General features: G+C 24.9%; 1 pseudogene; it reads left to right on the top strand.

The window, feature by feature from the left end:
- Positions 1-988: 988 nt before the first annotated feature.
- The window catches only part of LOC111632160, a 35,763-nt pseudogene continuing 25,664 nt past the window's right edge, over positions 989-11,087 (top strand).

The following is an 11,087-nucleotide window of genomic DNA, read 5'->3' as shown; positions in this document are numbered from 1 at the left end:
AAGTTCGAAATTATGTAATATATTATAATTAAAATACGAGTATAATTTCAGTTATTTTGAAACTAACCTTTGAATAATTAATAACATAACTAACTTTTAACGTAATAAACTTAATAAATATAAAATTCATCCTGCGATCTTGATATTGGTTGTAAGATGAAATGCAGAAGAAATGTCCTTCACTAAATCTAATTCTTTAATGCAATTGTAATTTCTATGATTAAAATCATAAGAAATGTTAAAATATTTCATTTATATATTTTATTTATTTATTTTTTTTTAGAAAATTGAATTATTCGATGGTTATAAATGTGTTATTTATATTTAATTATTTTTGTTTAATTAAAAATCTAAGAAATTAAATTTCATATGATGAAAAAATACTAAGAACTTTTTCAAATCCGTTTTATCAAAAATTAGAATAAAACCTTATCTATTCACTGTATAAGATAACACTTTGATTATCTTATTAAGTAAACAATATATTTATGTGTAAATGAGCAAAGATAATGAGTATGTAATATAGATAATATGTTACTCTATATCGGTAACAATCTACATATTGTTACTGATATGCTAATTTATAGAAATGCTTTAAACTTTGCTTAATTAACTCGGATCATCGACGATGTTTAAAATAAGCTACAATTTGAATGTATTTGTTTGTACTGACATTTGTAAAATTTAAACACGAAAAAGAATTTGTAATGTAAAGACACTTTTACCACTTTACCAGCGATTTCTTATTCACCCCTATCTCGCCTATATAGTACCCACAGAATCCATCATCAGAACTGTACATCTGGGACTTCTTTTGTGCACGTAAGACATCATACGAGTATAAACTGAAGTACTAACTGACTTTTGAACTAGGTTCGAAGCTCGGAGTAAGCAACAAAATATTAATTGCTACTTTGGGACCCACTCGACCTTCATCGTAATGAGTACAGTACACCTATCCTTCTTTTTACGCGTTGCATTTTACGTGATGGAGGTGAGTAGCGAAAGAAAAGCTGTTATCATTGTTGTAATTCTTTACATTTTATAATATTCTTATAATTTATATACGTTACGTATATTGTTATTTATAATATAATGTAATTTATTTAAGAGGAAATATTGAAACTAAATTTCAAGATCTTGTCTAAATAGGAAAACAGAGTATGAGTTAATAAATTCCATTCAATTTAATTATATCAAAGTTTAATATTAAAATACTTGAATGATTTTGAAGCGTTAAACAATGCCTTTCTATAGCTAAACGATAATAAAATAAATTAGTAAATTATATTCTTTTAACCGATTTTTCTCATAATTTATTAAATGTTAAAAAGTAAAACAAATTGTAAATAAAATTTAAAAATTCTTTGTAAAAAATTCTGTTAATCGTTTCGTTAAATAAAATTTAACGAAACGATTAACAGAATTTTTACAAAGTATTAAATATATTAATTATTACGAATTGCTAATTTGAATTTAGTATTTTATTACAAAATAATTAATGGCATTTTTGTTAATGATTTGTCTTTGAATGCAAGAGAATGTTCATTCTACAATTCAATAAAGTGATTTTATCATTACTTTTTTATCTCATTTTATAGGAAATAGAATTTGCATTCGAAAGTTTAATTTTGCTAAAAGTACATATATAATTTAAGTTAAATCAAAAATTAAAGACATAAACATGAATATAAATCGCATTAAATCAGCAGTTGTTATTCTCTTAGCAGACAATAGTATAAAACAACAAATGACTTAATATAAATTAATTTCGTTGCAAATTCCAACTTACCCCGTACAATTATTTAATATTATTATTACATAAATATATATGACTTGTTTATATACAGCAAAAATTTAGAATTAATAATTTAAAATTTTCCATAAATATTATAATTTGATAAATATGCGATTTTAAAAAAAAAATTGAATTTCATCTATTAATTTATTCTACATTCGAAAAAGTACACATGGCAGCCTACTTTAAAAAAAATAAAAACGAAAGGTACTTAATAGTTTCCTTTAAAGTAGAAACAATAACTGGTTAGTTTCTCTTACAATACAAACATGAGCTGGCCAGCTTGTTTTACAATAGAAACGCCTAAACACATGCAAAAGTATAGCACACATTATTGACAATATATATTGCTGTATACATTGAATTATAATTGTTTTTTATGAATAAAGTAAGAATAAACATTTTTATAATATTTCTCTACGGTTCATCAATTTATTAGTTTAGAAATTGTTAGAATAAATTTTTTTTGAAATTCGAAAATACTGCTCAGGAGAATATTTAAATTTACCTAAGTTTATATTCTTCTAGAATAAATATAGAAGGTATCACCTTTCTAATTATAAAATAGTGAGAATAATAAGGGAAATTAGCTTTTATTGTTAAATTTAAGGAAAGAAATGTAAAGATTTTTTTAAAAAATGTGATTTTATAAAAGTACAAAGATAAGTAGATTTCGATGTGTAACAAAACTAGAATTTTATGACTGAATACATGCAAATAAATGTGCATTTGTTTGCATTTATTCAATCATAAAGGTATATATTTATTTATTTATTTACTATACAATAAAATATACATTTTATTTTATGCATTCGAACATCTATTACAATTTATTTCTATATTCAGTTTTCTATAGAAAACATAAATGTTTACGTGAGAAAATTTGCAGTATAATATACATTATTAATAATGTTATTGNATATATATATTGTAGTAGCCTATTTGAAATTTATTATATTAATAAAAATATTAATAAAAATATTATATAATACATCGAGATATATGAAGGTACTATACATAAAAATGTGTACAGAGAAAATAGGTCATTTTGTTTTTTCTTACTATTAATATCCGGGCTATTCTAATCTACAAATAGTCTTTATTTACTTAAAAAATATGTAGATTGCTGAAATATGTAGTTCTATTGTTGTTTCTAATCTCCTGGAATATTCTTCAGTTCTTTCAAAATTTTATTTGTCCTTTGTTTTCTTTTTTGGGCGATCTCGTGTATTCGACGATTCAATTCAACATATAAGTTTCTCCATGTGTCGAGGATGAAGTTCATCACCGATCGGTAGCCTAATTGTCTGTCATTCGAACGTGTTGGTGCTATCACGTGGTAAGAACTCAGTCGAGAGAGACCATTTCAGAAGTAACACCAACGTCTGGTCCAACTACTGGGGACTAAGTCCACAGATTAGTTTTAAAATTTCTTTAAAACGAGCATTTCTTATAGTTTTTAATTAATTGAGTAAATTTTGTTTATTAATTTGCATCTTTCACAGATATACAACGTTAACTCTTAAAGTATCTGTCCATGATATGTTTTTTAATCCTGAATAATTAGACAAATTAATCATTTGAAATTATATTTATCATCTATTAATTTATTCTACATTCGAAAAAGTACACATGGCAGCCTACTTTAAAAAAAATAAAAACGAAAGGTACTTAATAGTTTCCTTTAAAGTAGAAACAATAACTGGTTAGTTTCTCTTACAATACAAACATGAGCTGGCCAGCTTGTTTTACAATAGAAACGCCTAAACACATGCAAAAGTATAGCACACATTATTGACAATATATATTGCTGTATACATTGAATTATAATTGTTTTTTTATGAATAAAGTAAGAATAAACATTTTTATAATATTTCTCTACGGTTGATCAATTTATTAGTTTAGAAATTGTTAGAATAAATTTTTTTTGAAATTCGAAAATACTGCTCAGGAGAATATTTAAATTTACCTAAGTTTATATTCTTCTAGAATAAATATAGAAGGTATCACCTTTCTAATTATAAAATAGTGAGAATAATAAGGGAAATTAGCTTTTATTGTTAAATTTAAGGAAAGAAATGTAAAGATTTTTTTAAAAAATGTGATTTTATAAAAGTACAAAGATAAGTAGATTTCGATGTGTAACAAAACTAGAATTTTATGACTGAATACATGCAAATAAATGTGCATTTGTTTGCATTTATTCAATCATAAAGGTATATATTTATTTATTTATTTACTATACAATAAAATATACATTTTATTTTATGCATTCGAACATCTATTACAATTTATTTCTATATTCAGTTTTCTATAGAAAACATAAATGTTTACGTGAGAAAATTTGCAGTATAATATACATTATTAATAATGTTATTGAAACTTATTCATTACTCTTAAATTCAAACGTGAATAGTTTATATCTTCAAAGATCATAACATTACAGCATATATGCGCAATATTACTGCAGAATAGAGAAAAGAATTTAATAAAGAAAATACAAACTTTAAATATTTCTTTGTTTTTTATAACATCTTTGTTGAAAATATTTTATATTGATCGGTGGAGAGAACTCGAATACTGTTTGTAATACACATAAATAAGTCCTGAAAATGATAAATTGTTCTGACTTCTCAGAATAATTGAGATATAATTCAGTGTAGACTACATTTTTATTTAAATACGTAAATTTTACATGCTAAATTTCTTCTCGTTCATTGTTCATTGTCTTTGACCCAGTTATTGGAAGGAGGAGGATGTTCTTTCTGTTTTTAAGTTTGTATTTATTCCTGGACTGAACCCCCAAATATAATATTTTATAATTTAAAGTTAATAATAATAATATACATTTATTATACTATTCATTTATGATACGAACAGGTTCAATTAAATGTATTAATACTACTTTGTATTATGTTATTGATGATATTCGAAGTATTCACAATAAAATCAATAAATAAGAGAATATTTATTGTTCTTATTATAATTAATCATTTAATGTTTAAATCACTGGTGAAAATTTATAACGTATCATGATTATTGCTTTAATTTTCTATTATTTTTAAAGTTTAAGGAAGGTAACAAATCGAATTCATAAAGAATTCATTACTCATTTACTTAAAAGAATCCTTTAATATTTTATCTTTTACATATCAGATATTTCAAAATAAAAGTTATTAATATTTTAAAAAATTTTCTCAATATTAAAAGCGTGAGGAATTTGATTATGTTAATTTAATATTTCTCTCTAAGTTCTGTAATAATTATAAAAGTTTATTTTCATAAATTATAAAAAAATGAATCTAAACTCATATTAAAACAGAAAACTTTTTAAACTTATACAATTTACATCAGAATTAACAACTTAAAATCAAAATTTTTAACAAGTTTTGTTGTTTTTCTAAATTATTTTACATGCTATACTGCATTGACACCAATAAATTAACTTGAAAGTACGTATTGAGTAATATTTAATGTTTAGGAATTTAATTGAAATTTCAACAGAAATTTTATTGTAATCTTTAATATATATATATATATTGTAGTAGCCTATTTGAAATTTATTATATTAATAAAAATATTAATAAAAATATTATATAATACATCGAGATATATGAAGGTACTATACATAAAAATGTGTACAGAGAAAATAGGTCATTTTGTTTTTTCTTACTATTAATATCCGGGCTATTCTAATCTACAAATAGTCTTTATTTACTTAAAAAATATGTAGATTGCTGAAATATGTAGTTCTATTGTTGTTTCTAATCTCCTGGAATATTCTTCAGTTCTTTCAAAATTTTATTTGTCCTTTGTTTTCTTTTTTGGGCGATCTCGTGTATTCGACGATCCAATTCAACATATAAGTTTCTCCATGTGTCGAGGATGAAGTTCATCACCGATCGGTAGCCTAATTGTCTGTCATTCGAACGTGTTGGTGCTATCACGTGGTAAGAACTCAGTCGAGAGAGACCATTTCAGAAGTAACACCAACGTCTGGTCCAACTACTGGGGACTAAGTCCACAGATTAGTTTTAAAATTTCTTTAAAACGAGCATTTCTTATAGTTTTTAATTAATTGAGTAAATTTTGTTTATTAATTTGCATCTTTCACAGATATACAACGTTAACTCTTAAAGTATCTGTCCATGATATGTTTTTTAATCCTGAATAATTAGACAAATTAATCATTTGAAATTATATTTATGATCATTCAGAATTTTCATGAAAATTAAATACATGTTTTATATTTCTTTTGATATTTTTGAAATATATTAAAATATTAAAGAATTATTATATTACCAAAATTTACGACGAAGATTTTTCAGTAGCTTTTTAGTAGGGTAAACTAATTACTTTAAAGTTAGAATAAATTTGATATAAACGCTCAAATACTTTTAATAAAATGAATAGAAGGTATTCTAATTATTTCTTCATTTATTTAAATCTCCAGCAACAAAGTTTTAAAGGAATAAATGCAATCAAAAGTTCGATTGTTTGTTTGGAAACAAAATCATTTAGTTATTTATCGTATGTCAACACAAGGAAAATTACAGAAAATACAAGTTAATTAAAAAAACTAGATTAGATAGAACACAAGTGAATTTATTTGTTTTGTTGTAATATGATCCAGAGAATCAGTGTTACGTCTGTCAGTTCAAAAATTAAATTACTATTAATTTATATTTTATTGTTATTATTGTATTATTTTTAGTGTTGTATTCTGATTTTGTTTTATCTTTTTTTACTACTGCCTTTGGAAAATGACTTTTAGAAAGAAGGAAAAATACAATACGGCGTAAATCAGGAAAAGACGATTGTAAATCCTCCTCGTGTCAATCATAAAACGATATTCTCACAACTTCAACCAGAAACCAAAGAAGAATTTGTGATATCAGATAATGAATATTTTCTAGTGATCTGAAAAATTTACGATTAGGTAAATCCTAGAATAGGTAAGTTATTAATTGTGAAAGAGCATCATAGTCGCAAGTTGGGAGGATTACCAGATCTAACGTTACAAGTAAAATAAAAATCAACTATGGCCAATCCTCAGTCTCAGTGGAAGAGAAAATTTTGTGAGTTTTTCTCTTTAATCTGATATATGAAAGACAGCATTAGAAGATGAAGTATTCTACTGATTTCTCAAACATCTAATACATTAAGTTGTTGTAACGATGTATATAAAATCATTTTAATCCGATTCGGTTGATTTTTCTCACAGCCACACCCAGGCCAGTTGATTTAAGACTTTATTGTAGCATATTTTTAAACAGATTATACATCAAAATGATATGTAATCTATTTAAAAATATGCTACATCAGTGTTATACAGCACCCATACTACGTAGAACTGTTGTAACGAGAAGACTGTTTTCCGGTCCAGTATCCTGGATTTAAGTCTCATATCTCACTGAGGGTAAAGAAACTTCTTCATGGATAGCAAAATATGAGCTATTGTTCACATTTGTTTACATATTTTCTTAGAGCTTCAAGTCTTTTTGGAGATGAAAGGAACTGTATTACAGTAGACGAAAATTGAAGAAAGTGTGTCCGTAATTATCCGCATTGGTTTCTTAAATTTAGTGTTTGCCCTCATGTTAATAGCTTATGTCAAAACTCTCATATTCAAATATCTTAAAATATTCCTTTCTAAAATTACGAATGTTGATATTTTTTTATTTCTTATAACGATATCAATACATAAATTAAGTTGTATCGATTGAAAACTAAATCCGTAAATTTATGAATAAATATATTTAATTTAATAATATTGAAATAAATTTCAATTTAAAATAAAAATTAACAAATATTACAATAATGAAAGAATGAAAATAAAAGATAAAACTGTATTAATTAATTTTTTATTAGAAATTTATTTCGTTGTCAAATTGTACAAGATATAAATAAATGTGGTTAAAAATATATGTCATATTTAAACTTCCTTCAAATATATCTCTTAAGATATCTTAAATTTTATATACGTATTATATAAAAGTATAGGCTATTTCAAATAATATATTTTTGAAAATTATATAAAAACTGATGAATTATCGTGTGACAATAACATAAAGAGTGTCGCATTCTGCAAAGTCGCCAGATATGTTTCACTTCTTATAATATTATTGAGAAATATGGTTTTTTTATCTCGTGACAGATCTATCTGTCCGAGCATATCCTATTATATTTCATTATAATAGCTCTAAAAGTAGCATCATTTTCTTCGATTGTAAGTATTACTATAATTTTTTCTTTATTCCTACTAAATCAAAATGGTACGAACGAAATACAATTACGAAATGTTCTATATTAAATTGGCTTAATTACGTTTCAATTTATAAATACAAAAATCCTTACATTATATTATATACTGTATTATATAGTATTAAAACCTTTTAAAAAACCTTGTTTATATATATATAAACCTGTATTAAAATATATATATATATATACAAGGTTTTTTAAATATACTAATATAGACTTATATCAATGTATACAAAGTTAACTGAATATATTATTTACTATATTTATGATGTTGGAATTGCTTCGCAGCGACGTTCAAAGAGATGGAATTTCCTATATGTTAATAAAGTTTTAAAGATTGTTTGTATATAAAAATATATAATAAATATAATGATATAAGACGCAATTGAATTGTTTAGTTTCTATCGATTAATAAAAAAAGGGAGGAATAAGTTTTAAAGTGACTATTTGCCATTTTCCATATAAATGTTAATCTCGTTTTATACAATTTCGATTTACACGGAACCAATCTACCGTGTAAATTAAGGGTTATATGTATTAAATCATCTATAATTTTAGAATTTTAAACTTAGAATATCTCAGAAAATATCTTTAATGGCGTATTTTTGTGGTGTAATTTTAGTCACTACGAAACTTATTACAATTTTCATTAAAAATGTAACGTTATCTTCATTATAATTCTGTAAAGATATCAAATTTTTCTTCTTAAAATGATTTTTACAAATTATTCGATATTATTATTCATTATAAATTTTCGTTTGCTGCATTTTTCTTTAATTTTTTCTATGTTAAGTAATTTATTTAACAGTTATCTTTAAATTACCGTTTAAATTATTACGTTGTTAAGTCAAAAGTGAGTAGTGTAAGTAAGAAAAAAGGATCATGTACTGTACAGTAAGTAAGAAAAGGATTATGAGGTTACAAATTAAAATCTCTGGATTAAAAAACGGATTTCTTTGTTAAGTGTTAAATTGGTATACTGTAAAGTAAAGACCCAATTTTTGGTTTGTGAATTGGAATGAATTGATGGAATAAGACAAATCAACACGTGGATGATATGCCAAAGGGAGTGCCTCCTAGCAAGATAGAAAGATTTTCTATGAGAATCAAATCTTTATTCAAGTGTTATTCTATTACTTGAATGCAATGATTCATTTAACAGTATTCAAATACTGTTGGCATCTTTTATGTACACGATTAGTATTATAAGTAATGAATACAATAAAAAGAACCTGAAACATTCTAAATTCTCTTCGTATAGATCACGTTCAATTGTTCTTAATTATAATATATAGTGTCTTCAATTCTTTGTCTTTTTCACATTAAGTAATAAAATTAGTTATTAAAATACCTTTTACCGACGGAAAAATCTGAACAAGTTATGTATAAATAGTAATCAAATTTTTAATCTTTAAAACTAAATTGCATTTATTTTATGTGGACTCATATAATTTAATCACTTAAATTAAATATCTGAGAGACAATAATTTGATTAAAAAGGATAGAAAACATTTCTAAAAGTAATATATTTGTGTGTAATTTCTTCTAAAACTTTACTAAAAAATAATTATTATATAAATAAAAATTATATACTTGAATTTATTTGAATGTTATTTATTTTAATCATGTTTGGTGCTGCTCGTTAACAAAAGTATAAAATCGTAAATAATATATAATGAAGTGTTTTCGAAGAATCTTACGAAAGGAATACTCGAGGGATGAAATTATATATGAAAACTTTATCACTACTGAAAATGTTTGTTGAATGTCTTGAGTTTTATTTTTTTTTAAATTAGTAAATGCTAATAACGAGTGAAATCTTCATTAAGTCCAAACCCCCTCGAGATACCACACACGACTTCCCTCTATCTCCCCATTCCCTCGACCCTTAACCACCAAAATTTGATAGAATCAATACTGCTAATTCGCATACCATCCTGCAAAATTTCTGAAATTTTCGACTAAAGAGACGGGAATTATTAAACTTCGAAGTGGATGAACAAAAACGTACCCGGGGTACACACCATAATCCATACATAGAGAAAACACCCTCCAATTTTTTTTTTTTTTTGCGTTTCTCAATGTTTTGAGTTTCCAAGTCCAAAAATTAAAAACTTTGGGAGGCCATTTTTTGACCGATTACCATAGTTTTCGTCTGTTTATATATAACAACCGGTAAAGTAAAAATTAAGCTTTTTGCCATTTTATAGTAATTAAAAATATAAAATGTTTTTATAACAAAATCTGATAACAATGGTGTCCCATACAATTTTATTTTTGCTTAATAATATGCGTTTTTATTTAAAAAAAAACTTTTATAACAGCCAGGAAAGTTACGCAACTCTTGCTGCTAAATTTTTCATATTCTTTTTAACCACCATTTTAAATAATGCATATTATGGAATGAACTCAGTGTATTGATAGAATGTATCTATTCTATGGTTTTAAGAAAGACTACTAACCTGTTTCATATTATATTGTCTATCAGAAATTTTCACTATAAGATATTAGAGATCGACTGGGGTTCGAATTCGACCTGATTGAGAGATCTATTTATTATCTATAGTATTATACGGAGCTCATTCTCCATCTATCCTCATTCTTATCGATATCATTGCAGATTACTCCTACCCATACAGAGTATAACTTGTTAGCTGTCAGCTAATGTACCTAATCGACTATTTTATTGTTTTTCGCGGGAAAAACGTTAATATATTCAAATCACCCAACACCTGATGCTGAGAAAAAGGTTTATTGAAAAAGAACATTAACGTTTTCCATAGGCCATCTTCAAATGCAAGTATTCTCGAACGTATTATATTAGGTCAAAAAACGTTAATGTTTCTTTAAATAAACGTTTTTCTCAGCATCAGGTGTTGGATGATTTATTATTTAAGAGCTTAGTAAGATATCAATCAAAGCTTTATTGTACTAAGGAAAAAAAATCTTTGTTACAGGGGGGTTATTTTATAAGTTACATGAAAAAAATCGTAGTAGTTTGATCTACATCTTATGTTTTTTTTTT

The sequence above is a fragment of the Centruroides sculpturatus genome, unplaced genomic scaffold (genome assembly GCF_000671375.1).
Source record: "Centruroides sculpturatus isolate CEXI.00-Female unplaced genomic scaffold, Cexi_2.0 scaffold760, whole genome shotgun sequence".
Classification (NCBI taxonomy): domain Eukaryota; kingdom Metazoa; phylum Arthropoda; class Arachnida; order Scorpiones; family Buthidae; genus Centruroides; species Centruroides sculpturatus.
This window is presented reverse-complemented; position numbering and strand designations above follow the sequence as displayed.